Source organism: Ceratotherium simum, chromosome 36 (genome assembly GCF_057802395.1).
Source record: "Ceratotherium simum simum isolate JZ-2026a chromosome 36, ASM5780239v1, whole genome shotgun sequence".
NCBI classification, from domain to species: Eukaryota; Metazoa; Chordata; class Mammalia; order Perissodactyla; family Rhinocerotidae; genus Ceratotherium; species Ceratotherium simum.
The window spans coordinates 24,142,221-24,169,963 of NC_141935.1; the positions used below are offsets into that span (position 1 = coordinate 24,142,221).

The 27,743-nt window shown below is 47.2% G+C and overlaps 1 pseudogene; it reads right to left on the reverse strand.

Annotated features, from left to right (window-relative positions):
* Positions 1 to 27,180, reverse strand: LOC101399333 (high mobility group protein B1-like; annotated as a pseudogene).
* Positions 27,181 to 27,743: the final 563 nt, after the last annotated feature.

A 27,743-nucleotide genomic window follows, 5' to 3' on the forward strand; every position in this document is an offset into this window, starting at 1 on the left:
TTAAGAGACTTGGGTGTGGAGTAGGCAAGTGGGTTATGAGACACAGGCAGAATCCTAAATTCATGACCTGTTAGATATGTCGAAGGTAAATAGAATAGGTGGAATATATGATGGTACAAATAAGAATTTTACTTAGAGAGTAACCAAATCAAAAGGCATGATCATCCCACGTCTGGGTTGACAACTATGTCATCCCTAAAAGGCCTCTCATTGGTGATAACATTATGGTCCCATTCTGGCTCCGTCTGATTTGCGCAAGAGTTACAGATAAAACCCATGTCTGTTCAGCAGGCTGACTGACAAACTACATCCATGTCCAGGCGTACTTGCCCCTGTGTCTCTCTGATAGGTGACTGTGAAGTGGCTCCAGGTACCCTCTATTGAGTAGCCTTGAGCGTCCTCAGCTCTGGTCTTCGTGACCCCATCATCAGGGGGGCTGGCTGATGCAGCAGAGAGACACAGAACATATGGACATTCAGGTGGTATGGTCCTTCCGCCTGCCTGTTCCCTGTCCTGTGTGTATTATGTGCCCCATGCTGTTCTCTTTGCTGCAGGAACTTTAAATCAGGTGTTTCAGGTGATTCAATAAACTTGTAATTCAAGCGTCTTAATTTGGTCTGTGAGGCTTTCTGTTTTGTGACTTCCGGGACAGCTTGCCTGATAGTGTATCTGGAAGCTACCATTGCATTAGAATTTCTTAGACCTCACTGCACCCACAATGGGGTCCTGGGCAAACACACACAAGATTAGGAATACCTGGGTAGAATTTTAAGGAGAGCCAGCCATATCTTACTACCTAGTCAATACTTCTGTTTGGGTGTCATATATGCTTCTCCAACGATGTCCAAAATCTCCCCAGTGCTTCCCATCTCAGGAAATGGTCCACGATTCTCCGCATTGTGTAGGTCAAATGCTTTAGAGTCGACTTGACTCCTTTTCTCTTCCGTCCCACATCCAATCCATCACCGAATCCTGACTTTCCGACTTCAATCATTTCTCACCTCCTTCCCATCAGCACTGCTGTGGAGTGCCATCATCTTTTGCGGTTCCTCCACAGTCTCCTGCCTGGTCTCCTTCCAGGCCAGCCCTCCTACAGTCTTTTCTTCCCGTGAAAACACATGAGGTCGCTTTAGATCTCAACCGTATTATTTCCATGTTCAAAACCCTCCAAACGCTTCTCCTCATACTGGGAATAAAATCCAAAGTTCTTCCTGTGGCTGAATCTGAACCCTGGTCACTTCTCTGATATCATCATCACCCTCTCCCCAGGGCTCCTGCTGCCCCAGCCACACTGGCCTCCTGCCTGGTCCTCAGACACCCCAAGCCCACTCCCACCCCAGAGCCTTTGCATTTATTTTTTCTGGAACAGTCTTCACCCAGCGAGCACACAGCTCACTTCCTCTCTTGATTCAGCTTCTGCTCACATGTCACCATGACCACTCCAGCTAAGATGCTTAGTCTCTGCACACCGTCTTTATCTTCTTGTCTTACCTTATATTCTTCTTTCTACTTCTTACTCCTAACAGCGTATTTTATACATATGCATGTGTTCATTGTCTGTCTCCCTCACCAGCATGCCAGCTCCTCCAGCGCAGGGGTTTATCTGCTCTGCTCTCTGTACTAGCCTCAGTGCCTGGCACAGTGCCAAGCATTCAAAAATATTTGTTGAATGAATGAATGAATCACACCCTTGACACTTCCTCTGCACAGCCCAATTGTTTACTAATAACGGTACTTCACACTTATATAGATTTTTGTATTTTATAAAGGGCATTCATAAACATATGTTTGTTTGCTCCTCATTATAATGCTATGAAATAGGTTACTTTAAAAACTAATAAATGACTTTATTTACTTAGAAGCATTCAGATTGTCCACCAAACAGCTGTAACTTTTTATCCCCCAATTTCAGAGTGGTATTCAGTTAACAGAACAACAATTATTTCATACAAGCTGCGTGAGAGACAATTGAAGTTGATAAAACTACCATGCCCATGTATAACAGATTAGTTAATCTGTACTGTGCACCAATGAGAACCTGCTTTGCACTCCTATGCCGATTTACAACCCGCATACTATATCCCCGGTGAGGTTGGTGGCTATTGAAAATACCACAAGTTCAGGGTTGTCTAAAGAATTACTTGGTAATTCTTGTTAACAATACTAAAAAAACCACAACAGTTTAAAAATATATCTTATACAGCTTTATCTTTCAATTTTTATTCTTTAAAGGAATGAATTATGGAGGTTAAATGCTTAATGGACAAGAAAGAGAAAGAAAAGCTGCCCTAGAACCACCTTGTTCTTCATCATCATCGTCTTCAACTCTGTCGTCTCCATCTTTCTCCTCCTCATCCTCCTCTTCTTCTCTGTCTTTCTCCTCTACCTTTTTTTCTAGTTGTGACCAGCCTTGACAGCATCCTTTCGTGCCACATCAGCTTTCCTTTAGCTCAGGATGCAGCAAGATCCTTCCGGTACTTTTCCTTCTGCTGAACAGCCTTCTCAGGCTGCTTGCCATCTGCAGCGCTGTGGCTCACATCTCTCCCAGGTTCTTTTTTTTTGTTTTTGTTTTTGTTTGTTTTTTTTTTTTGTGGGGAGGACTAGCCCTGAGCTAACATCTGCCAATCCTCCCCTTTTTTCTTGAGGAAGACTGGCCCTGGGCTAACATCCGCCAATCCTCCCCTTTTTTCTTGAGGAAGACTGGCCCTGGGCTAACATCCGTGCCCATCCTCCTCTACTTTATATGGGACGCTGCCACAGCATGGCTTAGCAAGCAGTGCGTCAGTGCGCACCCAGGATGGGAACCTGCGAACCCCAAGCCGCCGCAGCAGAGCACGTGCACTTAACCTCTGCGCCACTGGGAGGGCCCTCTCCCAGGTTCTTTACATCATTGCCTATGGGCAGGCCAGGATCCCCTTTGATTCTTGGGCGATCCTTGGAACACACTGAGGAAACGGCCAAAGGAGGCCTTTTGGGTGCATTGGAAACCCTGAACTTCTTTTTGTTTCTGCTTTAGAAGGGATACAAGTTTTCATTCTACAAGGGCTCTTGTCCACTCTTGACATGTCTCCAATTTCCTTTCTCTTTATCAGACAAGGCTTTCCATTTTTCTGACCATTTTAAAGAACATCCTGAGAAGCTGACTGAAGCTCTGGATGTTTTTTCCTGTGCTCCTTCTGGCAAGTTTGCGCAGAATGCCTGTGATGACATTTTGCCTCTAGGCTTCTTAGGGTCTCCTTTGCCCGTGCTTAGTTATTTTTCCTCAGCGAGGCACAGAGTGGCCCAGTGCCCATCAGCTCTCACTTGCCTTGGCAATGTCTCTAGGTAGGTATTTTTAAATCCCAGCTTTCAGATAAGAACATGAAGCTGGAAAGGTCTAGGGACTTGCCCACTAAGCCTTGTCTGCTTCCTCTCCTGACCCTTCCAATCCCTCCCACTGCCATTGTCTTCACCACCTCTCCCCTCAGCGTTATTCTTCTCTCCCTTTTCCAACACATCCATTGCCAAAGTTTTTTTTTTTTTTTAATAAATTTGATTATGACTCCTACCCTGCTCAAAACCCTCTGTTGAACTCCTGTATTAAAACTCCCAAAAGAGAAGTTTTGGGAAGGGATACGAGGGTATCTAATAGAATAGAAGGAAGAATCAACCAAGTTATGGGAAGGACTAAAACCTGATGGACTGTAGAGATGAGAGGACCCAGGGACTTAGATGCCTCTAGGACTGTCTCTCTGCTTGTTGTCTCTTCTTTTCTCTGCAGCATCTTTCTCTCTCACGGGAGACTGGCTTCTACCACACGTGGCAGAGATCAAGGCCACCGATGTTTCCCGACCTCTGTTTCTTATGGTTCTTACCACCAGGGGGGGCTTTTTTCTTCAGTTTTACTTAAGACGTTCCAGCTAAGAATTCTGATGAAACCAGGGTGGGTCAGATGCCCACCCCTGGACCATTCAACAGGGACCAAGAGGTATGTCCTGTAAGAACATGGGGGCTTCACTACAGACATGTGGAGAAAGAGGGGGAGAGGCAGACAATAGTCATTCCATTTTGCTTAACCAGAGATGGACAGCTGGTGGCCTGAGGCCAAATTCAGCCCACAGCGTTGTCTCCAACAGGCTTAATATTTTTTGAACTATTTGTCAACATTTCAAAACCCGGATATTTCTCATAAAAGCCTGGATTTATGTTTTCACTTGAAAAGTGTTGAAATGTGGGAACATTGGACCCTTGCATTCTCACATGGCAACAACTGGCTGGAGGTGAATGGCGGCTGCCCATCTAAATGGGGTATTCAGTTGTTACCATCCTCCGACCCTTGCTACTTCCTGTTGTAGTTATCCATTGCTGCGTAATCAACCACTCAAAACTACATGGTGAAAAACAACAAAAACCGTTCATGATTATTGCTGTTGTGTTTCTGGGGGTTGGCTGGATTCAGCCAGGTGTTCTCACTCAGGGTCTCAGGTGGTTTCAGTCAGAGGTGGCTGGGGCTGGAGTCATCTCGAAGCCTTCCTTTGGTGGCTGCAGCTGGCTCTTGGCTACGACATCAGCTGGGGCTGTAGCTGAAACACCTACGCGTGGCCTCTCCGTGTGCTCAGGGCTCCCTCACAGCATGGCTCTTGTCCTCTCCTTTCCTTTCCTCTCAGGACAGACTCAATTTCTGTGCTCTCTGTTCACTTGAGTTGCATCCTTTCCAGAAGCTGTTTTCATTTTCACATGAGAAAATGGCGACATGGAGAGATGAATCAGCATGCTCAATGTCACCCAGTAGTAAAGCTGGGATGAGAACTGAGCCTCTGCCTTTCCCTCTCAGTTTGCAGAGCCTCCCGTTAAGTCCCTCTCTTCTCCACCCTTCCCTTTGTCTGGACTGAAAGCTCTGTTGTCTCCTGGGCTCCTCCTTGTGTTGCAGTCAGCTGTGTCCAGAGCTGGTTCCCTCACTAGGTTTTGGCTCTCTCTTGGCAGGAACTGTTTTACTCAACTTTTTTTCTCTATGCCAGCTTGATGCCTGGCATTTAGTTGACCCTCAGAAAATGTTTGTTTACTCAAATCCCTGTTTTTCAAGCATCCTCAATTTTCTCTGAATTTTGTTACGTGTCTCTCGCTCTCAGTTCTCTCTCTAGCTCCTAAGGAACCCCAATTCCTGCTGTGGCGTGGGGATGGGAGACTGAGCTGGAGCCAGAAATGTGTCCCCACCCGCTCACTCTCTCTCAGGACCTCTGGAGACGCCTGAGAAACCGCTGAGCCCAACTTTTGTTGTCTTGTGGGGGAGGGGTGTGTGTGAGAGAGACAGAGAGATGGAGTTTAAGGGATTTATTGTGGTTTTCCTTTGATAAAACTAAACAACAAAACAAAAAATTAAATAACAGAGGCATAAATAAATAAAAAGTGAAAGCCTTTCTTCTCTTACTCCCTCCGCATTCCCACACCTCAGGGATCATCACTGGTCACTGTTTATAGTATGGCCCCTATCCTGTCGGATTCTTTCTCTACATACACACACACACAGAGTTTGAGATCTTATTATGTACATACTGTACCCTGAAATTTTTTTAATATCTCAGAGATACCTTTTCCTGTCAGAAATATGGGGCACTTCATTCTTTTTAACAGCTGCATGCAAATTTATAATATAGATGAACCATACTTTTGTTGGTTTGTTTGGAGGGATGATAATGTTATTTATATTTATTTTAGCTACACTGAGTTTTCCTATTTCACCCGTGATGTACGAACACATCCTTTTTGTCAAATATTTAGACCTGTGTTGTCCAATACAGCAGCCACTCGCCACATCTGACCCCTGAGCACTTGAAATGTGGTGAGTGTGAATTGAGATGTGCTGCAAGTGTAAATGCACATTGGATTTTGAAAACTTAGCATGAAAAAACTAAAGTAAAATATCTCAATAGTAATTTGTTTCTATTGATTACATGATTAAATGATAATATTTTGGAAATATTGGGTTAAAAAATATTATTAAAATTAGCTTTATGTTTCTTTTTACTTTTTAAATGTTGCTAATAGAAGATTTGAAGTTACATATTTGTCTTGATCTTCTTTCTTTTGGGCAGAGGTGATTTAGATCATATAAACATGTACAGAACAAAAGATGAAAGTTCTACTTCCTCATGTACTCCCATTTCTTTCCCTGAGTTGTCACTTATTTTTATTTTTTTTCCAATGTGTATTTAAGGCTATGTGCTTTATCCCAAATTATGCTTTGGCCATATTCTTCAGATTTTTATGTATATTGTGCTTTTGTTTGTTTTTGAAAAAGTTTATTCTATTATTTTCCATAAATACTTTAAGTGCAAATAGAGTTGCTTTAATTAAACAAGTAATGCATGACTATCTTTTGCTTATTAAAATAAAGACAGTGAACTCTTTCTGTTTCGCCACAGCCCTGACCCTTATCAAGTATGCATTATTTTGGATATTAGCATTGCCACCTACCCAATTGAAGACAGAAATAGAAATGCTAACATCTGAATAATAGGAATCCCAAAAAGAGAAAAATAGAAGTGGAGAGAAGGAAATCTTTTTTTTTGAGGAAGATCAGCCCTGAGCTAACATCCATGCCAATGCTCCTCTTTTTTTTTTGCTGAGGAAGACTTACCCTGAGCTAACATCTATTGCCAATCCTCCTCCTCTCTTTTTCCTTTTTCTCCCCAAGGCCCCAGTAGATAGCTGTATGTCATAGTTGCACATCCTTCTAGTTGCTGTATGTGGGATGCCACCTCAGCATGGCCCGACAAGCAGTGCGTCAGTGCACACCCAGGATCCGAACCCAGGCCGCCAGTAGTGGAGTGCGCGCACTTAACTGCTAAGCCACTAGGCTGGCCCCGAGAGAAGGAAATCTTTCAGGAAATAATGGAGATAAATTCCTCAAAATTAAAAAAAAAAAAAAAAGCAACATGAAAGACCTCCAATTGGAAGATCCATAGAATCCCAGAGAGAAAAGAAAAGGAAAAACCCACCCTTAGACTCACTATACAGAAAAGTAAGAATACCAAAGATAAAGACAAAATTATAAAAACCTACATAGAGAAAGAACAGATCACACAAAGGAACAAGAATCAATTTGCCGTCAGATTTTCCAACAGCAAAATTGGGTAGTATTGATCAGAGAAGGAATTCAGAGGGAAATACATCTCTTAGAGGAGAAGAAAAAGACATCAAGAGTAACTAGCAGATTAACACTGACCTGTAGAGGTCAGTCAGACCTCAGAGGGAGAAAGAGACAAATTAGGGAGAAAACAAGCAAGGCCTCAGAAGGCTTTACACATTTTGACCACACAAAAAGGGAGCCAAGAACACAGTGGGAGAGAGTTTAGGTGTCAGTAGAAGTGGAAACTACTCACACTCCACTCTTGATCGGCCTGGCAGAGGAGCCCCTCTTATGATAATGATATTATAATTATTATAATTGGAAAAACCACATGCTAATGAAGCATGGACCATTTGAGGGAGCCCACATCATTGAGAGTGCTTCCACCTGGAGAAACGTCTGAGGACGAGTTTGGGGAGAGTTTTGAACACAGACAGAGGTGTGAGGACATAGGAGAAAGAATGTGGGCTATGTTTAAAAAGTTACATATAAGTTTATTTGATCAAGAGAGCTTCCACGAAAGAAAACACTGATAAATTGTACTTCATCAAAATTAAAAACTTCTACTCTTCAAATGATACTATTAAGAAACTGAGGCAAGCTATAGACTATGAGAATATATTTACAAGAGATGAATTTGACAAAGATTTTGAATCCAGACTATATAAAAAACTTCCATAAATCAATTTCAAACAAACAAGCAACCTAATAAAAAGTGAGCAAATAGACCCCTTAGGAAAGAAAATATACACATGGCTTATAAGCACATGGGAAGAGCTCAACACCATGAGTTAGCAAGAAATGCAGGTTAAAACCATAATGAGATACTATTTCATACCCTCTGGAATGGCTACAATTAAAAGGACTGACAATATCAAGTGTTGGAGAGGACGTGGAGGAAGTGGAGCTCTTCTACATTGTTGGTGGGATTATAAAATGGAACAGGTACCTTGGAGAACTGTTTGGTAGTTTCTTATTAAGTCACATGTGTATCTATGCCGTGATCCAGGAATTCCATTCCTAGGTGCTCAAGAATAATGAAAATATATTCCATAAAAGACTGCAAAGACTCATAGCAACTTTATTTACGGTAACCAAACACTGGCAACACCCAAATATCCATCCATAGGATAATAGGTAAACGAACTACTATATTCTTACAATGGACTATGCCTCAGCAATAAAAAGGAATGAACTACTGATATACGTGCTACCACACAAAATTGGGGTTCTCTGCCCAATGAGCATAAAGAAGCCAATTAATTACAGCATCAGCCTTCGGGAAAAGAGATCAGCTTTATTCTGCAAGATCAATCTGCAGGGAGAACAGGGGGCATGTGCCCTCAGATCGCTCTCCCCAATTCAGGATTTGGGGCAAAATTTAAGAGGTTAGGGAGAACAGGTTGGCACGCGAAAATGCTGGTGGGACAGGTTATGATTGATCAGCTTGAAGCATTGATGCTAAGGTACTAAACATTTATGATGAGGTTCTAAACTTTTACGATAGGGTTCTAAACATTTTTGATGAGGCTGGGAAGGAATTTTGCCACTAGATCTTCCTGAACGAGGGACCCCTCGCTTCTGATAAGAGTCCGACTTTCAAGTTCTGGTTGTGTTCCAGTCCTTGGGTTCCATGGAAAGAAGAGTCTTTAGTTGTGAGGTCATTTCAGGTCAGGATTTCTCCTTTTGCACATGCCCTGGCTATGTGACTTTGCAGATTTTCTGAAAGGCAATTGTTAATCACCCTGTTGATAAGAGATGGGGTCAGTTGAACTGGTTCTGGAGGGCCCGTGGTTACAAATGCAACAATATGGCTAAATATTTAAAATATGATATTCGGTAAGAGAAGCCAAATACAAAGTATTCATACTGTATGATTCTGGTGATAGAAATCAGAACAGGGGTTGAGGGCAGGGAGAATTGACTAAAGGGACATGTGGCAACTTTCTGGGAGCACGGAAGTGTTCTATATCTTGTTTTGGGTTGTGGTAACTTGGATGTTTACAAAATTGTTAAAACTCACCAAACTGAACACTTAAGATCTGTGTATTCTATTGTTTACAAAATTGCTAAAACTCATCCAACTGAACACTTAAGATCTGTGTATTTCATTGTATGTAAATTATACCGTGGGTTTTATTTAATGGAAATTCTTAAAAAAAAGTAATTAAAAATATAAAAGTGCCCAGAACTGAATGATAGTGAAAACATTTTGTTTCACAGTTGTGGAATGCAGCAAAATTGGCCGTGTAAGGACAATTTATAGTCTTGAATACTTGCATAAGAAAAGAACAAAACCTCAAAATGAGTGAGCTAATGCTCATGTTTATGAGGTTATAAAAAAACCAATAGAATAAACCCAAAGCAGGGGGCCGGCCCCGTGGCATAGAAGTTAAGTGCGCGCACTCTGCTGCTGGTGGCCTGGGTTCGGATCCCAGGTGCACACCAACGCACCGCTTGTCAGGCCATGCTGTGGCAGTGGAGAAAGTGGAGAAAGATTGGCATGAATGTTAGCTCAGGGCCAGTCTTCCTCAGCAAAAACAGCCCTTCCTAGCTCAGGGCTGATCTTCCTCACAAAAAAAAAAAAAAAAAAAAAGGAATAAACTCAAAGCAAGTATAAGGATAGAGATAAAATAAATAAGAGCAGAAATCAGTGAAATAAAAAATGAAGGTAAAATAGGAAAGATCAACTAACCAAAAGTTGTTTTTTTGAAAATTTATTTTAATTGTAATGATACACGTAGCAGTTATCATCCTAACCATTTTTAAGCAGAGAGTTCAGTAGTGTTAAATACATTCACATTGTTGTGCCACCAATCTCCAGAACTCCTTTAATCTTGCAAAACTGAAACTCTGTACCCATTAAACAATAACTCCCCATTCCTCCCTTCCCCCAGCCCCTGGCAACTCTGCTTTCTGTCTCTATTTGACTGTTCTAGGTACCTCATATAAGCGGAATCACAAAGTATTTGTCCTTTTGTGTCTGGCTTAGTTCACTTAGCATAACGTCCTCAAGGTTCATCCATGTTGCAGCACGTGGCAGATTTTCACCCAAATGGGGTGAATAGGAGATCATCAGAGCACACTGATGCACACTCTCTTGTTTTCCTGTACTATTATGGGTTTATTAATTTACTTTAAAATATGTCATCTCTGGGGCCGGCCCTGTGGCTTGGTGGTTAAGTGCGTGCGCTGTGATGCTGGCGGCCCGGGTTCGGATCCCGGGTGCGCATGGAGGCACCACTTGTCCCTTCATCCTGAGGCCGAGTCCCACATACAGCAACTAGAAGGATGTGCAGCTACGACACACAACTATCCACTGGGGCTTTGGGGGGAAAAAATAAAATAAATAAAATCTTTAAAAAAAAAAAAAAAAAAAAAAAATAAAATATGTCATCTCTGACTTCATGGGATTTGGGAGGGGAGGAATATTAGATGACATGTACTCAATCAGTCTCCCCTTAATTTACTTGGGTTTTAAAAAAATTTATATTGTTACCTATTTTTTTTGTTCTTAAAAATACACTTGTCTTTGTACACCTCTGCTATTATTTCTGAGATGATTCCTAGAAGCAGGATGGCTGAGGGGGTGTATACATTTAAAATTTTTAGAGATCCTAGGGGCTGGCCTGATGGCATAGTGGTTAAGTTTGCACACTCCACTTCGGTGCCTGGCATTCTCGGGTTCAGATCCCAGGTGCGGACCTACACACTGCTCATCAAGCCATGCTGTGGGGACATCCCACACACAAAATAGAGGGAGATGGGCACAGATGTTAGCTCAGGGCCAATCTTCCTCAGCAAAAACAAAGAATTTTTACAGATTCTGGCAAATTGCCCTTTGAAAAGGCTGTACCAGTTTATACTTTCACCAGTAGCACTTACGACTAACAATATCCACTGTGGTGAACGTGTGGGGAAATGCACAATCCTTGTGCATTTTTTGCGAATCTAATGATTTCCTGATTTTATTTGTTATGATGTTATTAAAGAATAACATGCATACAGTAAAGCGCACATACTTTGTTTTTTTTTTTTTTTTTTTTTTTTTAAAGATTTTATTTATTTATTTTTTCCCCCCAAAGCCCCAGTAGATAGTTGTGTGTCATAGCTGCACGTCCTTCTAGTTGCTGTATGTGGGACGCGGCCTCAGCATGGCCAGAGAAGCAGCGCGTCGGTGCGAGCCCGGGATCCGAACCCGGGTCGCCAGCAGTGGAGCGCGCTCACTTAACCACCAAGCCACGGGGCCGGCCCAGCGCACATACTTTGAGTGTACAGTTTGATGAATTTTTGCAGAGGGAATCTACCTGCGTGATCACCACCCAGTTCAGGATATAGAACATTCCCAGCTCCTCACGAGCATCCCTCATGCCCGCTCCCAGCGTTACCTCCCACCAACCACTGTTCGACTACTGTCGTTATAGTTTTGTTTGCTTTTAAGCTTCAGACAGATGGAATCACAGACTATGTGTTCTTTTGCTCAACATGACATTGGTGAGATTCACCCCATGGTTATGGGTATTTGTATCTTGTTCATCTGATTGCTGTGGACTATTCCATTGGGTGACCACACCTCAATTTACTTTCCATTCTTCTGTTGATGGACATTTAGGCTGTTTCCAGGTTTTTGGCTATTTCAAGTGTTGTTACCATCCACTGGAATGTACATATCTTTTCGTGCTCCTTTGTACCGATTTCTATTAGATATTTACCTAGGAATGGGGTTGCTAAATCATAGGGTTTGCATATGTTTAGGTTGAGTAGATTCTGCCAGTTTTCCAGAATGGTTGTCCCAATTTATACCGCAAGAGTGGTGTATGAGAGTTCCATTTGTTCCACATCTTTGCCAATACTTAGCGTTGTCTGTTTTTAATGTTATTTTTATTTATATAGTTTTTGATTGCCAATAAAGTTGAATATCTTTTTATATTTCATTGGCTATTTCAATTTCTTCTTCTGTGAATTTCCTGTACTACTTTTTGCCCATTTAAAAACATTCCCCAGGGGCCGGCCCAGTGGCATAGTGGGTAAGTTCATGCACTCCACTTCAGTGGCCTGGGGTTCTCGGGTTCGGATTCCAGGTGTGGACCTACATACTACTCATCAAGCCATGCTGTGGTGGCGTCCCACATACAAAAGATAGAGGAAGATTGGCACAGATGTTAGCTCAGTGACAGTCTCCCTCAAGCAAAAAGAGGAGAATTGGCAACAGATGTTAGCTCAGGGCCAATCTTCCTCACATACACACAAAAAATATTCCCCACACTGTTTACTCTAAGCTTTGTAGTTTTTTTGGTTTAATGATATAAACATGTCTTACTTTATTTTCCTGATTGCTTTTAACTTCCAAATGCTCTTTACCGTACATTATGTTGCCTGGTTTATAACAGAGTGAGACCAGAGGAAGAAATGCTCTTGCATGATAAAGGAAGAAATAAATGATTAAGGGAGACTGTGGTGGGCGGTTGAAGCCGGGGTCTATGCCGTGTGAGAGGCAGAGAGTGGCTCTGCTTCCGTCGCTGCCTCCGCCACACATTGCCTCACCTTCCTTTTCTTGCTTTCCTTTTTAAAAACCACAATATAAATCAGCCTTGTTGTTGGTTTTTTTCTGATTATATAAGTAATACTTGCAGCCTGTGAAAACGAAACAAAACCATATCACTCCCGCCATCCCACTCTGTTGACATCCTGGTGATGACCCCAGCAGGCAGGTGGCCCGCAGGGAGGGCTCTGCATGTCTTTTCTTATTCATTGCTGTGTCCCCGATACCTGGAGGAGTGCCTGGCAAAAATGTGGCCACGTGATGACTAAAGGGCCCCCCCTTCACTTTGAGGACTGCCTCCTAAGCCTCATCCAAGAGGGAAGGCGTGGGGTTTGAGCTGAAGGAGCACATTGAGTACGAAGCCTTCTTGGGACCCAGGGTGGGGGACAGGGGAGTCCATGAGATTCTAGCCGTTTAGTTCAAAACGCAGGCCACAGGCGTGCTGGAAGCAGCATCTCTCCCCCAACAGTCTGAGCCCTGGCATCTCTGGGGCCTTCACGGCCATTGTTACTCATAGACCTCAGATGGAACCCTTTCCATCAGTCAGAGAAGTTGGGCGGGTGGCGAGACTGGGGTCCTGCCTTTTTCACCGGTAAGTCTCCTTGGGCCTTCCGGCAGTTTTATTTTCTCCCACTGTGCAGTGCCAGCTCTACATGCCAAGGAGCACTGGGCAGGGTAACTTTGTAGGCTGCACCTCAAAAAGGAGGGATGGGGGGGGCTCTGCACTTTTTGAGTGATTGACAACACTTTAGCACAGATTATTCCAAAGGGACACCTGGGAAAAACCTTAGAAAAAACACCTTAGAAAACATCTTAGAAAAAACAGCTTCTCTAGAAAATAAATAAATACACGAATAAATAAATCAATGAACAGAAGGCATCCTTCTACAATGGCCCTTATCATGACGCTTGCATTTCTTACTGCACTGAGAATTCTTTGAGGACTGGCTCTGGCTCCTTGCGAGTCTTCTTCATTTTATACCCTCGTGCCCTGTGAATGAATGAATGAATGAATGAATGAGTGAATAACACAGTCCTCCTACTTGGCAATATAGGTGAGTTTTGACACATAAATTCTTTGGTATTCTTAACCCTTAGCCCAGTATGTGGCACATGGTAGACGCTTAGTAAACGTTTGTTGAACGAATGAATGAATGATTGAGTACATATATAAATATGTAAAAAAATATATACATATATTTTTTTCCTTTTTTTTTTTATTGATGTTTTAATGGTTTTTAACATTGTGAAATTTTGGGTTGTGCATTTTTGTTTGTCCATCACCATATATATGACTCCCTTCACGTCTTGTGCCCACCCCCCACCCCCCACCCCCACTGCCGCTGGTAACCACAGTACAGTTTTCTCTGTCCATGTGTTGGTTTATATTCCACATACGAGTGAGATCATACAGTGTTTGTCTTTCTCTTTCTGGCTTATTTCGCTTAACATAATACACTCCAGGCCCACCCCTGTTGTTGCAAATGGGACGATTTTGTCTTTTTTTATGGCTGAGTAGTATTCCATTGTTATATACATATATTTTTTGACTTGCCTTTAAAAAAGGCGGGGCAAGTCCATCAGGGCATGGGGAACAGCGAGCCCATCGGGCTGCACCACTCTCAGTGGCTGGCTCAGATCAGCCGGGCGGGTTGAGTCCCTGCCAAGCGCACAGTGCTATGCGGGGAACCACCACTCTGCCCACGTGGGCCAGTTTCTCCTGAGCGCATTTCTCACTGAGCAAATAGGCCTAGTTATTTTACAACACTAGGCCGACATAAAGAAAGTCACAATTGCCTCTGAACATTATGTTCCCTTCCAAGCCCACGCAATTGTCCTGGGTGCCGATATTCTGCCAAGAATGTTTACTCTGTTGTGGTGGAAGGAGACACTCTAGAAAGAACTGCCAGGAGGTCATGGCTTGGTCTGCAGGTCTGGGGCCGATACCTGGACTTAAGTGCTCCCAGAAGCTCATTTCTCATGTGAGAACAAAGCCGTGAGAAATGTAGATTCTCATTCCCTCGCTTCTGGTTTGAAGATCTTTGCCCTTATTCTCTTAATAACTGAGCTGATCTTATTTCACTCCTTCGTTCTTTTGAAAAATCATATAAAGGAGGAAAGGAAGAAAATAAAGCTACAGATAGCTGACCAATTCAAGAGGGAAATAGCTTCATCAAGCCGTCGTTACGTTATGACCTAGAGGGGAGTCTTTGTGTTTATGAAACAGAGCGGCTTTGGAAATTGTTCCATAAATTCTAACCTGAGTGCAGATTTCCTAACCATCTTCACAGAGAGACACTTTTCAACTGTTATGATTTATTTTTCAATAACTCTTCTTTTTAAAAAAATAGCATCAAAATTCTGTGATTCTCTTTACAATGTCAGAGGGCAGAAAATTTTGTTAGAACTAAACACACACAAATAATTTAATGTTTTATGATTTGACTTTTTGAATTACAATAGAATCTTATCATGGTGTGATTTGTTATTTGACATATTGGGAAGTAATTCAGTTGAATTGAATGCCCTGGAATACAATAACATGCAGCAGAACCCCCAGGATCCTTAGCTAGGGAGAGATATTGGAGCTGGTCTGGTCTCCTGGATTTACAGCTGAGGCCAGAGAGGGTGTGATTTTTCCAAAGGTCACCCAGCTAGTGAGTGGCAGAGCGGGAGGGAACACAGGAGTTCTAGCCCATGCTTTCCCCACACTGCCCCAATAGGATCACGATTAATTTATGTGACAAGGGCTAGTGTTCTGGAAAGAGGCATTTTCTAATTGTGAGACGAAGGCGAGGGCAGGGATATAAAGACGTGGCAGTGAGCAAGCCTGCGATGATTCAGACCCAGGAACCAGGTCAACCCAAGACAGGCTTGGTCACCTGGATTATACCACAGATGGGGCATGGAGGGTGAGGCCCCACTCCAGAATCAGGGACTATGTCTTGGAGATAAAACAAAACAGGCCTTCTCTCACAGGCACCCAGAGCTGGGTCTAAACTCTCGGACTCTCCTCAGCCGTATGCCGATCTTGTTTTATCATAATCTGTGCCCATAGCTGGCTTTCCTGTCTAATCTGTGAATCGTTGAGGACAAAGGCAGTATCTGGCTCACTTTTGAAACTCCACCTACCACAGTGACTGGCACAAAAAGAACTCAATAAATGCAAAATAAATGAATACAGAGAGCCAGCCCCAGGGCAGAATGAAACCACAACCAGCCATTGCCTGAAAAGTTGAACTTCCTCATTCCCTCTCCCTTGCTGAGTGTACTCGAGGAAAACATTTGCCCACGGGCATCAGGAAGAGAAGAACATTACAAAAGTGTTCATAGCAGGATTGTTCCTAACAGCCCCAAATGGAAACAACCTAAATATCCACAAATGGTAGAATAAATGTATTATAATATAATCATTCAACGGAATACTATATGGCAATGTAAATGAATGAATGACAGCCCACAGCTCAATACATATGGATCTCAGAAACAGTGTTGAGTGCAAAAAGAAAGTCAGAGAATAATTCATTTAGACTGGATCCATTTAAATAAATTCAAAACCAGGAAAAACTAAACAATATATTGTTTAAAGTTGCACACATACGTTACCATACATTTTAAAAAGCAAGGAAATGATTAACACACGTTTTCAATAGTGGTTGTTTCTGGGGGGACGGAGGGAAATTCAACTCAGGGAGCTTCCAAGTTATTGGTATTATTCCATTTCTTAAACTGGATGATGACTATATGACTATTACTATTTTAATAGTAATTAAAGGGGTTATATGTAATATATACATTCACATGTTTCATAAAAAGTTTCAACCAACACCCCACCACCAAGCAAACCTAGATGGAAGCTCTCACTAGTGCTTTGACCCGGTCTGTCATCAGAGGTGGAACGCAACCTGTTGGGGCCCACCACCCTTGAACAGTCCATCTCTACATGCAATAGGCTTGTCCACTGGGGTTTGAAATTGTGTCTGTCATTGCCTGTCCCTTTGATTGAAGGGGTATGCAGGTGTCCGTGGTCCAGGGGGAAGTGTGTCTCCCCAGAGGACCCCTTCTTTTTGAGCATCCTCAAAGGGGGAATAAGTTGACAATCTCCCCGCACCCCATCATGGTTTATCAAGGGTCTGTGCCTGGCAGGCACTGGGTGTCCATTAGCAGACAGTCTCTTCGGGCCTCATTATTTACAGGTTCTTGTTAAAAGCAAGGACAGCTGTTTCCTCTGGGAGATCACAGAGCGGGCCCTTTAACAAGTCCGGCATACAGTTTTCTCAGAAAGCAAGAGAGGAAGAGAGCCTTTAATCGGGCCTTGTTGATGGTCTTTGTCCTCTTTCCATCACTAGAGGCCCAGTAGTTAATGGCCCAGGTTCTGAAGTCCCAGCAAGACCTGGGTTTGAATCTTGGCCCTGCTTCTTGCCAGTTCCTGTCCACAAGCAAGGTTCTACCCTCTCTGATCTCCCATTTGCTCCTCTGTGAAATGGAGATAACAACAGTAGTACCTATGAGGTTGTTGTGAAGATTAAGTGAGGTAATGCGTGTAAGCCCCTAGCCTGGCTGTAGAAGGAACTCAGTAAATATTTGCTGAATGAATGCCCTCTGGCCGGACTCACTAACCTGAGAAGAGGCCAAGCTCTGAGCATTCACATCCATGGGTTGTGATGGAAGAGGTGACAAGATGGCGGTTCTACAGGGAGGCCACACCTTGATGGGCCTGCCATGTTCTAGGCTCCAGCCTCAGCTTCCTTAGTCTCATAACAGTTTTGTCCAGATATCCAGAAGAAATCAGTTGGAAACCAACTGGGAGATTGATATAAAAATCAGGACACCAGTTTATTAGTTTACCGCGGGAAACAGCGGTGCTCAGTAGACCTGAATTTGGATCAACTGGCCTGGGCTGTTGTCCCTTTAAAAGGGAAGAGGACAGGAAGCCAACTGAGAATCCGAAGGGACAGGGAGAGCAGGGAACCAGCCTCTGCGGCATGGACAGGAGGATCTCAGGGCCAAAGTTGCCGGTTGTGAGGCCAGAGACTGCCCCTGTACTCTGGAGTGGATCCGCAGAGTGGACCAGCCACTGGGGGCCCCTGGGCACTGCACCTTCTCACGTGGACAGTGCAGGAAGCACCAACACATCCAGCACCCCATCTGGCCTCCACGCTGGACCTCAGCTCCTCGCCTGTAGCAGGAGGCAGGGATCCGGCCGTTCTGTGACGACATCCCCTCAGACAGATTGCCGTGGGCAGAGCAGAACGGAGGTGAGAGGGGCCTGAGTGGGGACCAAACTCATTGCCTGGACTCCCACAGCACTGCAGTGAGACCCGGGAAAGGCCAGGCCTGAGTGTGTCCCCTACGGCCAGGATCGTCCTAGACCGTGTCCCCAAATCCTCTGGTGTGCCTCTTCCCTTAGTTCCCATGCAAGTGAGCACCGAAGACAGTCTTGAAGGAGTACAAAAAGGGGGGCAACGTGCAAACTGAAGGGAACGAGACAAGGAAAGGACAGAAGCCCAGATGGCCTTGCCCACGGTCTGGGTGTCCCAGAGGTTCCCCAATAAATGCTACCCCTCTTCTTCTCTACCCTGGGCTTTAGAGACGTTGAGAAATATAACAAAAGAGGAAAGAAAAATATCTCCTTTACAGCTAGGGGCCAGCTTGGAGGACAAGATTTCAGGTCAATGGCCTTGCTAATATTGAACCCCAGAACGAGGCGGACCTTGGGGGCATGTCAGGACCTACTCTGTGGGCAGGGGCTCAAAGGTACCAATTAGGCATATCCATCTCCTGGGGTGGGGTGAGCAAAGGAGGGAGAAAGGCAGGGACTGTGCTTAGCAAATCTTTCCCCTCGGGAGTGAGAACTCCTTCACTCTTAACAGTGACAGTAGGGGGCCAGCCCCGTGGCTTGGCGGTTGGGTGCGCGTGCTCCGCTGCTGGCGGCCCCGGTTCGGATCCCGGGTGCGCACCGACGCACCACTTCTCTGGCCATGCTGAGGCCGTGTCCCACATACAGCAACTAGAAGGATGTGCAGCTATGACATACAACTATCTACTGGGGCTTTGGGGGAAAAATAAATAAATAAAAAATAAAATAAAAAAAATAAAAAAACAGTGGCACGTGGTATGTACTTAGTAAATATTAAAAAAAACAAAAAACAGTGACAGTAGGGGCTTTGGGGGTGCTCATTGTATGTTCATGACCCCCAGTCTTTTATTAAATAAATACTAGGCAAATATATCGCTTATTCCTTCCTTCTTTTTTCTTGAAATATTGCCTTCATGATATCATGAAAATGTCCCCAAAGCTCAGCGTAGCCGACTCTGCGGGTGCCCCCCGTATTCCCTTGTCTTCTCCACTGTGGCACATGTCCTGGCCCCCATTCCAGCCGCTGGGATCTGCCCTTTGTTTGAGGCCAATAGGTCTTTCTCTCTCTCTCTTCTCTTCCTAACTCTCTCTCTCAGCTCCAGCATGGCTTTGCCCACCTGAGTGGCAGCCACTGCCCACCCCCACCCCCCGCCACAAGCCTGTCACCAATGCTGGTTGGTGATGTATAAATACCCCAGCTCCCTTGCCCCGGGGGTGGGATCATTTTGAAGCTCCCAGGGTTTCCCATCCTCGTGAAGCTTCAATTGCCCTCACAAGTAACTGGCTTGATAGAGCAGCCTGTTTTGGTGAATGTCCCTTCCCTGTCTCACTCTTTCCCCACTTCCCTCCCACTCCAGAATAAACCACCACCCAAATCCTTGTATGGGGTCTGCTTCTGGCGGAACACAAACAAAAAGGAGACTCTCTCCCTTTCCACCAACCCTGGGACAAGCCCGGGAAGCCTTAGTTATGAGAGTGGCGGGCGGGGCCGGGGGGGCTCACCCTGCACACAGCTGTGACTGACGGTTCCAAAGAGCTGTCTCTTTATAGTTGGCAGCCATTCGTCCTGGTTTGCCGGGGACAGTCCAGTTGACACCTGCAGTCCTGGTGTCCATCTCGTTTAGCATTTCTCGAGGAAGAAAGTGTCCTGGCTGGGATGATAAATTCTACGGTTGCCCCATTGAGAGGAGAGTTGTGCTTGGGCAGGTGGAGTGCGATTTAATAGAACTGCAGGCTGTTAGAGCAGGAAGGGCCTTTGGGCTCATCTGGTATAAGCTGCTCATTTACAGATGAGGCAACTGAGGCCCAGGGCACTGGATGAACTACTCATGGTCAGGCAATTAGCACAGCTGGCCCGGGAAGCCACGTGACCCTGTGCATGGTACCACTTTAATCCTCCCTTCCCTTGGCCTATTGGCAGGGCGCCCACTTCAAAGCAGGCTGTAAGCCGCCTTTGCAACATTGACCTTGTTGTGGGGTCAAGAGCAAACTGTGCTTTTAAAATCTGACCGTGAGGGGCCAGCCCCGTGGCATAGCGGTTAAGAGCGCGCGATCTGCTGCTGGCGGCCTGCAGTTCATATCCCTGGTGTGCACAGACGCACCGCTTGTCAGGCCATGCTGTGGCGGCGTCCCACATAAAGTGGAGGAGGATGGGCACAGATGTCAGCCCAGAGCCAGTCTTCCTCAGCAAAAAGAGGAGGATTGGCATGGATGTTAGCTCAGAGCTGATCTTCCTTACACACACACACACACAAATCCGGCCATGTACTAAATCTTTGATATTAGGATGCCTGACTAGGGCTTGGGGAGTTCATTCCATAGCCTGGAAATACGTTGCCCTACTGTCCACTAGATGGTGCCCAATACACACACAGCCCCCACACATGCATCTCCGGAAACGCACACCTGGGCGTGATGTCAATGAAAGAAATCCACAAGATCTCATCCATCCCAGTCTGGGTGTCTTGTTTGCTGGCAGCATGCTCTAGAAGAGATTCGGGAACTGGCAGGAGGAGAGGAAGCTGTGCCTTTAGACAATCCTTCTGGTTGCACTATGGCAAGACCGAAGGCAGAGAAAATCAGGGGGTGTCAGAGCCATCTTGGTAAGAGGTGACGGCGGCCTGGACCAGGGCTGTGGGCAGTGGGGGTGGAGAGAAGTAGATGGATTTAGGAGGCAGGAAAGACAGGCCTTGATGGCAGATTAGATATAGCACTCTCTGAATTCACTCATTTCAATTCTCCATCTACAACTCCTAAACTCCAAGAGGGCACAGGTGTTGGCTTATCAGTGGTGATATTTCCAGGGCTGCACAGAGTAGATACTCAATGCATACTTTTTGGATAATAATGAATAAAATAGCTAACATTTATTGAATGCTTATGCGAGCCCTTCTAAGCACTTGTATTAATTTCCTTTATCTCCCCCCAAAATACACATCTTGGGCCCCTGCCCAGATCAAAATCTCTGGGACAGATGGGCCTGAGCCAGTACATTTTCAAAACTCCTCGAGTGATCCTTGTACACTTCCTCCCCTGCTGGGAGAAGCCACAGAGGCCCAGGAAGCTTGTCCCGTGAGGGGACCCGGGCCTTCTGCCTGGCAGAGCTGCCACTCAAGGTCTCCTGGTGGCCTCGGGCCACGTTTCTCTCTTCCCCTCGGACTTTCTCCTCACTTGGGTCTGCCACACACCACACGCGCTCTCTTTTCTCCTTTCTCCCTTCCTTCTTTACAGAACACCTCCAGGCCCTGCTCAGCCTCTCTCCTCGTCCCTTGTCCCTCCTGTGAATCGTGCCCAGCCCTGGAGCACGTCTGTGGAGTCGGCCCTGGTCCCCTCTTGCAAGAAGCCCTGTCCACCAGGTGCCCTCCTGGGCCTGGGAGGCTATCCTTGCAGGCTCCTGGCCCTCCGTGCAGGGTCGGCATCCGGACTCCACCGCAAGGACTCTGCCCCCCCACGCAAGCCTCAGGCCCACAGCTGAGCAGCCCAGCCCTCCTCACTCCTTCCCGCTGCTGGCCTTCTCAGATGCCCAGCTCCAGGGCCCTCCACTGAACGCACCCTTCCCGCCTCATCTCAGCGACCTCGTCTTCTCCCCACCAGCTCTTGGAGCACACACAAGTCCAGACAGCAGAGAGGTGCGGAGTGCCTGGGCCCACAGGGGCCTAAGTATAGGGCCCCGGGAAAGGCCCTAGCTTAGCTGCTCCCTCTCCATCAAAAGTGAGAGCCATAATTGTCTTTCCTTCAGCAAGCATTCACCGGTACCTCTGTGCACCAGGCGCTGTGCTGGTGACACACCTCTCACACCCAAGGGCCTTAAAACTTGTGTCACATCCTCCCAGAGAACCTCAAGCCCAGTTGGGCAGACCCCAGGTTGATTTAAGAGTCCTGCCTCTGGGTCCCCAGGCCCCCAGGGCACTTACTGCAGGTCTTGAGGGCCGCGACTCCCAGGGTCCCTCTGCCTGTGAGAGGCTTTGGGCAGGAACCCTGTCTCCACTTCCTACCCCAGAAACCAGGGCCTGGCGCACAGCAGGCACTATGTATTTGTTTGTTGAAGGGCTAGGAGGTGCCATTTGTGCTGGGTCTTTGTGAATAGGGAGGATTTCGAGGGTGAGGATGGCGGTGGGGGAGCAGGGAGGCGGAGACGCGACCAGGAAGAAAGGAAGCCCAGGCTGCCTCAGCGCCCCTTCTCCAGTTACTCTCTGGTGTATGTGAGCAGCAGGGACTCCCAATCTGCTTCCAGAAGCGCTGAGCTTTGCAGGCCCACCTTTATCCTTTAGAGCTAGGTGCACTTACTTACCCAGTCTACACCACTGTCCTCTTATTCTCTGGCGCTGGACATTTGCACAGCCTTAAAGGAGAGGTGGGCAGTGGGCCTGACACCCTTGGCCCAGGGGCGTGCCCATCCTTTCTCTCCCTCCCCAGCAGCCATAGCTGAGCCTATTGATCTCATCTCTGGGTGAACTTTAGAACCACCAGGGAAGCTTTTTAAAAATACTGATGCTTTATTTAATTGGTGTGGGGTGGGGCTCCAGGAGCATCATCTCTGAAGCTCCTCCAGTGGTTCTAATGCACAGCCAGCTCGGAGAAGCTCTGAGCTAGCCCCCCGCTAGGGCAGGGCCTCCCTCCCTCGGGCCTCGCTCCAGCCTGCTTTGATCTGCTCCCAGCCTCCCTCCCAGCTGCTGTTCCTCGAGCAGCACATCCCAGAGCCCTCTCGGCACTCCATTATCCATATCCCGGCGGACTGCTGCCGTGTGAACTACTGAGGCCAGAGCTGTAAAGACATCTCCTGGCAAATAAATTAAAGTGTTCAATCATTCAGCCAAGAGCCAAGGCGGACAGATTCTCAGCCCCTGGAGAGAAAGATGGGGGCGAGTGAGCACAGAGTGGGGAGAGATGGAGATGGGGAGAGAGAGCTTGCCAGGGCTGTCTGTCCGAGAGAAACCTCTGCGGCTGAGGGAGATAGGAAGGAAGTGTGCTGGGGGCACGGGCCATAGCGAGCGAGGAGGGCCCCCTCCCCTGAGGCCCCTTTTTGGGAGGCTGGGACAGAAGACACCTGTCTGGGGTGTGGGGGCTGGAGCGGGGTAAGGAGGCTACAGGCAGGCAGCCCCCAGAGGCTGACTTGGGGTTTGGCTGAGTGGGTGTAGAGGCCTCTCAGGGTGGGCAGCGTACTGTTAGCCAGATAAAGTGGGGTGCTCAAACGCCACCCCCTGTGGCAGCCCTTCAGGACCTGAACCAAACATTGCCCTCCTGAGGAACAAGGATCCGGCCTCCCAGCCCGGAGGACTCAGACAATTGGGACTTCTACAGGCAGAGGCTCCTGGGAGCTCTCCATCCCTCTTTTTGAATACAGCACTGAGTGATACCCCCACAGCAGCTCTGGCTTTAGGCAGAGGACAGGGGCATGATGGGGAGGGCTCGACTCCTCAGCCTGGGGCCCAAGCTGCAGCCTCCCGCTGGGCTCAGTGCTGCCATCTTGACCCTTGTGGGGTCACAAGCTCATGACAGAGGTGTGGGGTCCCTGTGGGGCAAAGGGAGGGCAGGGAGGTGGTGGTGGCACATTTGCTCTTGCTGGGATGCATCTTCAAAGATGGCTCTCATTCTCCATCAGCAAATATCTGGGCCTTTGTCCAGGAACTGCCAGGGTGACATCAGCTATGGAGCACAGGCTCTTCCCACGTGGCCCTCCTGTCTGGAGGATCTCACAGGCAGTGTGGTGACAGAGCTGGTTAGGCGTGGTGATGGGAGGCCAGGCCGGAGGACTCGTGTCCTGGGCATGCTTGGCTCTGTTCCTCGACCATGGTTGGTGCCCTGGGCTGGGGACCTCAGCCAGGCCTCTCCCACTTACCAGACAATCAGATGCCCAGACACAGGGCCTCAAACCAGGAGCATCATCCTAACACCCCAAGGGCAGCCCCTTTTGGGGTCCCCAGATCTGGTTCTGGACAGTAGTAATCCCAACACGAACCAGAATCGCATCTTGGTGGGGGGGATTTCCAGGTCTCCACTAATAGAACAACTGCTTGGTTAGACGGCCCTTGTTGGCACTCTCAAAATTTCACAGCACACACGCCGAAGTTTGGATTGGCTAATTGTTAAGTTGAGTCATCACTCTGATCGGACCATATTTAAGAAGGTTTTTTTAAATAAGTGAAAATAAAGAATATAAATCCATCTATACACGAGGACCCGGCCTGTCCACATCGTCTGGTTAAGAATTTAACACTGCCCTGCACATCCTGGAGTTGCAGAGGGGATGGTGGGGTCCTGGAGGGCGTAGCTGGGGTTGCTCCCTGTTCGGGCGCCTGGACCCCCTGAGGAAGGATTACCAATGGTGTGTCCATCAGAAAGGTGGCTGGAATGATGGACACGGTGTCTATCATGGGAGGTGCAGGGCAGGGGGGAACAAGCCTGGGGTGAGGACCCGAGGCCCTCGGGCTGCTGCCAGAGCCTGTTTATCCCTCCCCCGGGGGCCGTCATCGCTTTCCAATTAGCTGGAGGCTTGGCAGGCAGCTGCAGGCTCCAGACTCCACCATATTAATGAAGGCACCGTCCCTGCTGGAGACAGCACTGAACGAGGATGGAAGTCAAATTAGGTTATCCCTGTAGAGAGGGACATCCAGGCTTTGGTTTGGGGCTATTGGCTTACCGCTGGCGGGGCTGGGCATTTCCTTGGGCTCGGAGGGTGCACTCTGCCCCGCATCTTCCTCTGGGCTGGGGTACTGGGGTGGGAGATTTTTACCCCTGGAGCTGAGCCTCACGGCTCTAGGTCTTCCTTCTGGAGGGGCAAGCAGGAGCTAAAGGCAGACCTGTGGGGTTTTCTGTCATCTTGGGCTTGTAGCAGGGGGGAGCACTGGGGTCCCAGAGTCTTCGAGGGCCCTGGGCGGGGGGCTGCATGCTCTGTCCACGTGTAGATGAACTACACTAGGCAACTAGGAATGGCTAGCCCTTCAGAGTGATGGGCGGCCCAGCCTCCATGATGGGAAGTCTGACCAAGCCTCAGGCTCCGTAGACAGTACCGAGCCGATTTGCAGTAACAGGAAAGGAGGGGCCGGGAACACCCATCTCTCCAGTCAGAACACCAGATGGTGGTATGTGCCCCAAAGCAGTTGCTAGGGAGGCTGTGGGGACCAGCCCACAGTCCCTTCCTCAGAGGCAAAGCCCCCAGGGAGTATCAGCTTCTTTTATTGATTTGCCCTAGTCCCTCAGATTTAAACTGGTTTTCATAAAACTCAAGGAGACATCTGCTGAGAAAAATTAATTTAATGGGCAATAAAGTGTTCCTCAGCGGAGCCTCCATGATTGTTCTTTCCTTCTCCTTCTCCTTTGGCTGCTCAGAGGGTCTGAGGAAGGATGGAGACCAGTCCGAGAGCACTTGTGGCTAACCACAGGTGGCCCAAGGATCCGGACCAGCCTTATGCCTTTTTGCCTGGATCCTTGAGAAGGAGGGAGCAACTAGATGCCTTGATAGGCTGGGAACCTAGCAGAGTGGGATGGGCACGTGGCTCATCCCGATCCCGCCCTCAGCACCCGGGTCACTACCTTCATGACCATCACCTCCCGTTTGCCGAGTGTGTCCAGCAGTAGACAAGGAGACTTGGGGGAAGGCGGAGCATGAAGGACAGAACTGAAGTGACACTGCTTTAGCGAAGCCTCGAGGCTCAAGAGCCCAGGAGAGGGGCTGCATTCACAGGAGGAGGGGCCTGAGGACCACTTCCTCGGCTCCGGCCTGGAAGGTCCTGAGAGGAGCTGGGTCTGCGCACAGACGTGGACGGAGGGGGCTTCCACATACATGACCTCAAACAGCCTTTACAGGAGCCCCAGGGGGTAAGCTGGCAGACATTATACCCACGCTATAGATGCAAAAACAAAGCAGAAGGGTCCCAGCCAAATTAAGTCCCTGGCAGAACAGAGACAGAGAGAAGATTCTGACACTGGTTCAACACAAGGTTGACATGAGGGAAGCCATATTGTAGAAAAGAAACCCTATTGTAACTTTGAATGACCTCTAACTAACTAACCCAGCTGGATATGCACCCTTCAGGAGATCTAACTGCTCTGCAGATTTTACAACCCCTGCTTGTGCATGTACCTCCAGCTGCGATAGATGATAACTTTGTTCTTTCGAGTTCCTTAGGAAAGCGATGACCCCCAAACATTGTCTATGCTGATAGCCATCATCAATGAAAACTGAAAGATCTGGCGTGGCGACTCCCAGTCTGTAACACCAGAGGGTCAACGTTCCTACCCGCTCCCCTATAACCCACCGGCCTATGTAACTGCTGTAAGATTTTGTGCCCCCTTAAGATGGTTCTTTGAGGCCTTAGTAGGCCATCTTCCCCCTTGCTAGCAAGCTGTAATAAACTGCCCTTTCTCTGCCACCATCTTGCCTCTTGATGACTGGCTTTTGCCCCGAGGCGAGCAGATTGTGCCCTTTTTGCAGAAACAGTTCCATCATCAAACCCCATGTTTTGTGTGCTCATTGCCTGATTTCAGTGATTCTCAATCTTTAGATCTTAGAAGAATCTTGAAGATGATGTGTGAAAATGAAGATTCTCAGGCCTCACTCCCATAATTCTGATTAAAGAGGTCCGAGGTGGGGCCCAGGGAGCTGATTTTTAACAAAGGGGGCAGATGGGACCACCCTTAGAGAAGCACTGCCTCAGTCCAGCAAAAACAAATAAACATCTAGAAAGTTCTCCAGTTGCTTAAATTCACCGACGAGCTCAAATGAATTGACAAGCATTTTCTGAGAGCCTATAATTACAGCCCCACATTGGGGCCGGCTTCATGGGTGAGCGACCAGTGCAGTTGCACAGGGCTCCACGGTCAGAAGGGCCTCCAGGCTCAAGGTTTAATGCTCTGTAGTGGCTGTCCTTGAATTCTTAGTAATTTTATGAATTTGTGCGCTTTTAAGTGGAGTCTAATGGGACAATGGAGCATGTGTGGGGTCTTGGAGCCTGGACTTAACTGCTGCCTCTGGAGGATGGGTTCTCAGCCTTGCAGTCTCCACCCTGCCCCTTGACCACTGCCACCAGCCTACCCAGCGGGGGTCTGGGAGGAGATGCGGACACTCAAGTCTGGCTCTGGAGCCCTGGGGGTCTTGGGACACTGTCTGGTGGCGGTTGTCCCCACAACCCCCACAGGCTCGAAGTGCCCCCTGGTGTCTGGAGGCCGCATGACGATGGCGGGGCCCAGCCTATTGCCTACCCCCACCCCCAGTACTGATCAGTGTCCCAGTGCGCCAGTCTACATGTCCTGGGTGGGGGTCGCCCCTCTGCTGTGGGTTGGGCAGTGGCTCCCAGACCTGGCTTCCTGACCTCCAGGAAGTTACAGCTCCCTGACTTCAACGAAAAAGAAGGAAGGCGGCGTTTATTGAACACACCATTTCCCCCAAGTCTCATTTAATTTTCACGGATAGGTCCTGGTCCCTAGGACACTGGAACATGGCCAGTGCTCAAAAAACATTCGAGGAGTGAAAGAATGAATGGCTAAACTCTTTGAGGTAGATATTATATTCTCTCCATTTTACAGGTAAGACACAGAGGTTTTAGGAAACCAAAAAATTTGCTGAAGGTCTAAAACCAGTAAATGACAGAAATAAGATCTGAATGCGGGTCAAAACTCCAAAGCCGTTGCCCTTTCACTGTCTCACAAGTCTCAAGTCATGGCGCACTAACACTGGCTCCTGGGCCAGGGCCCAATACCCACCCACCAATGTCCATCTGCCTGTGAGCTGGAGT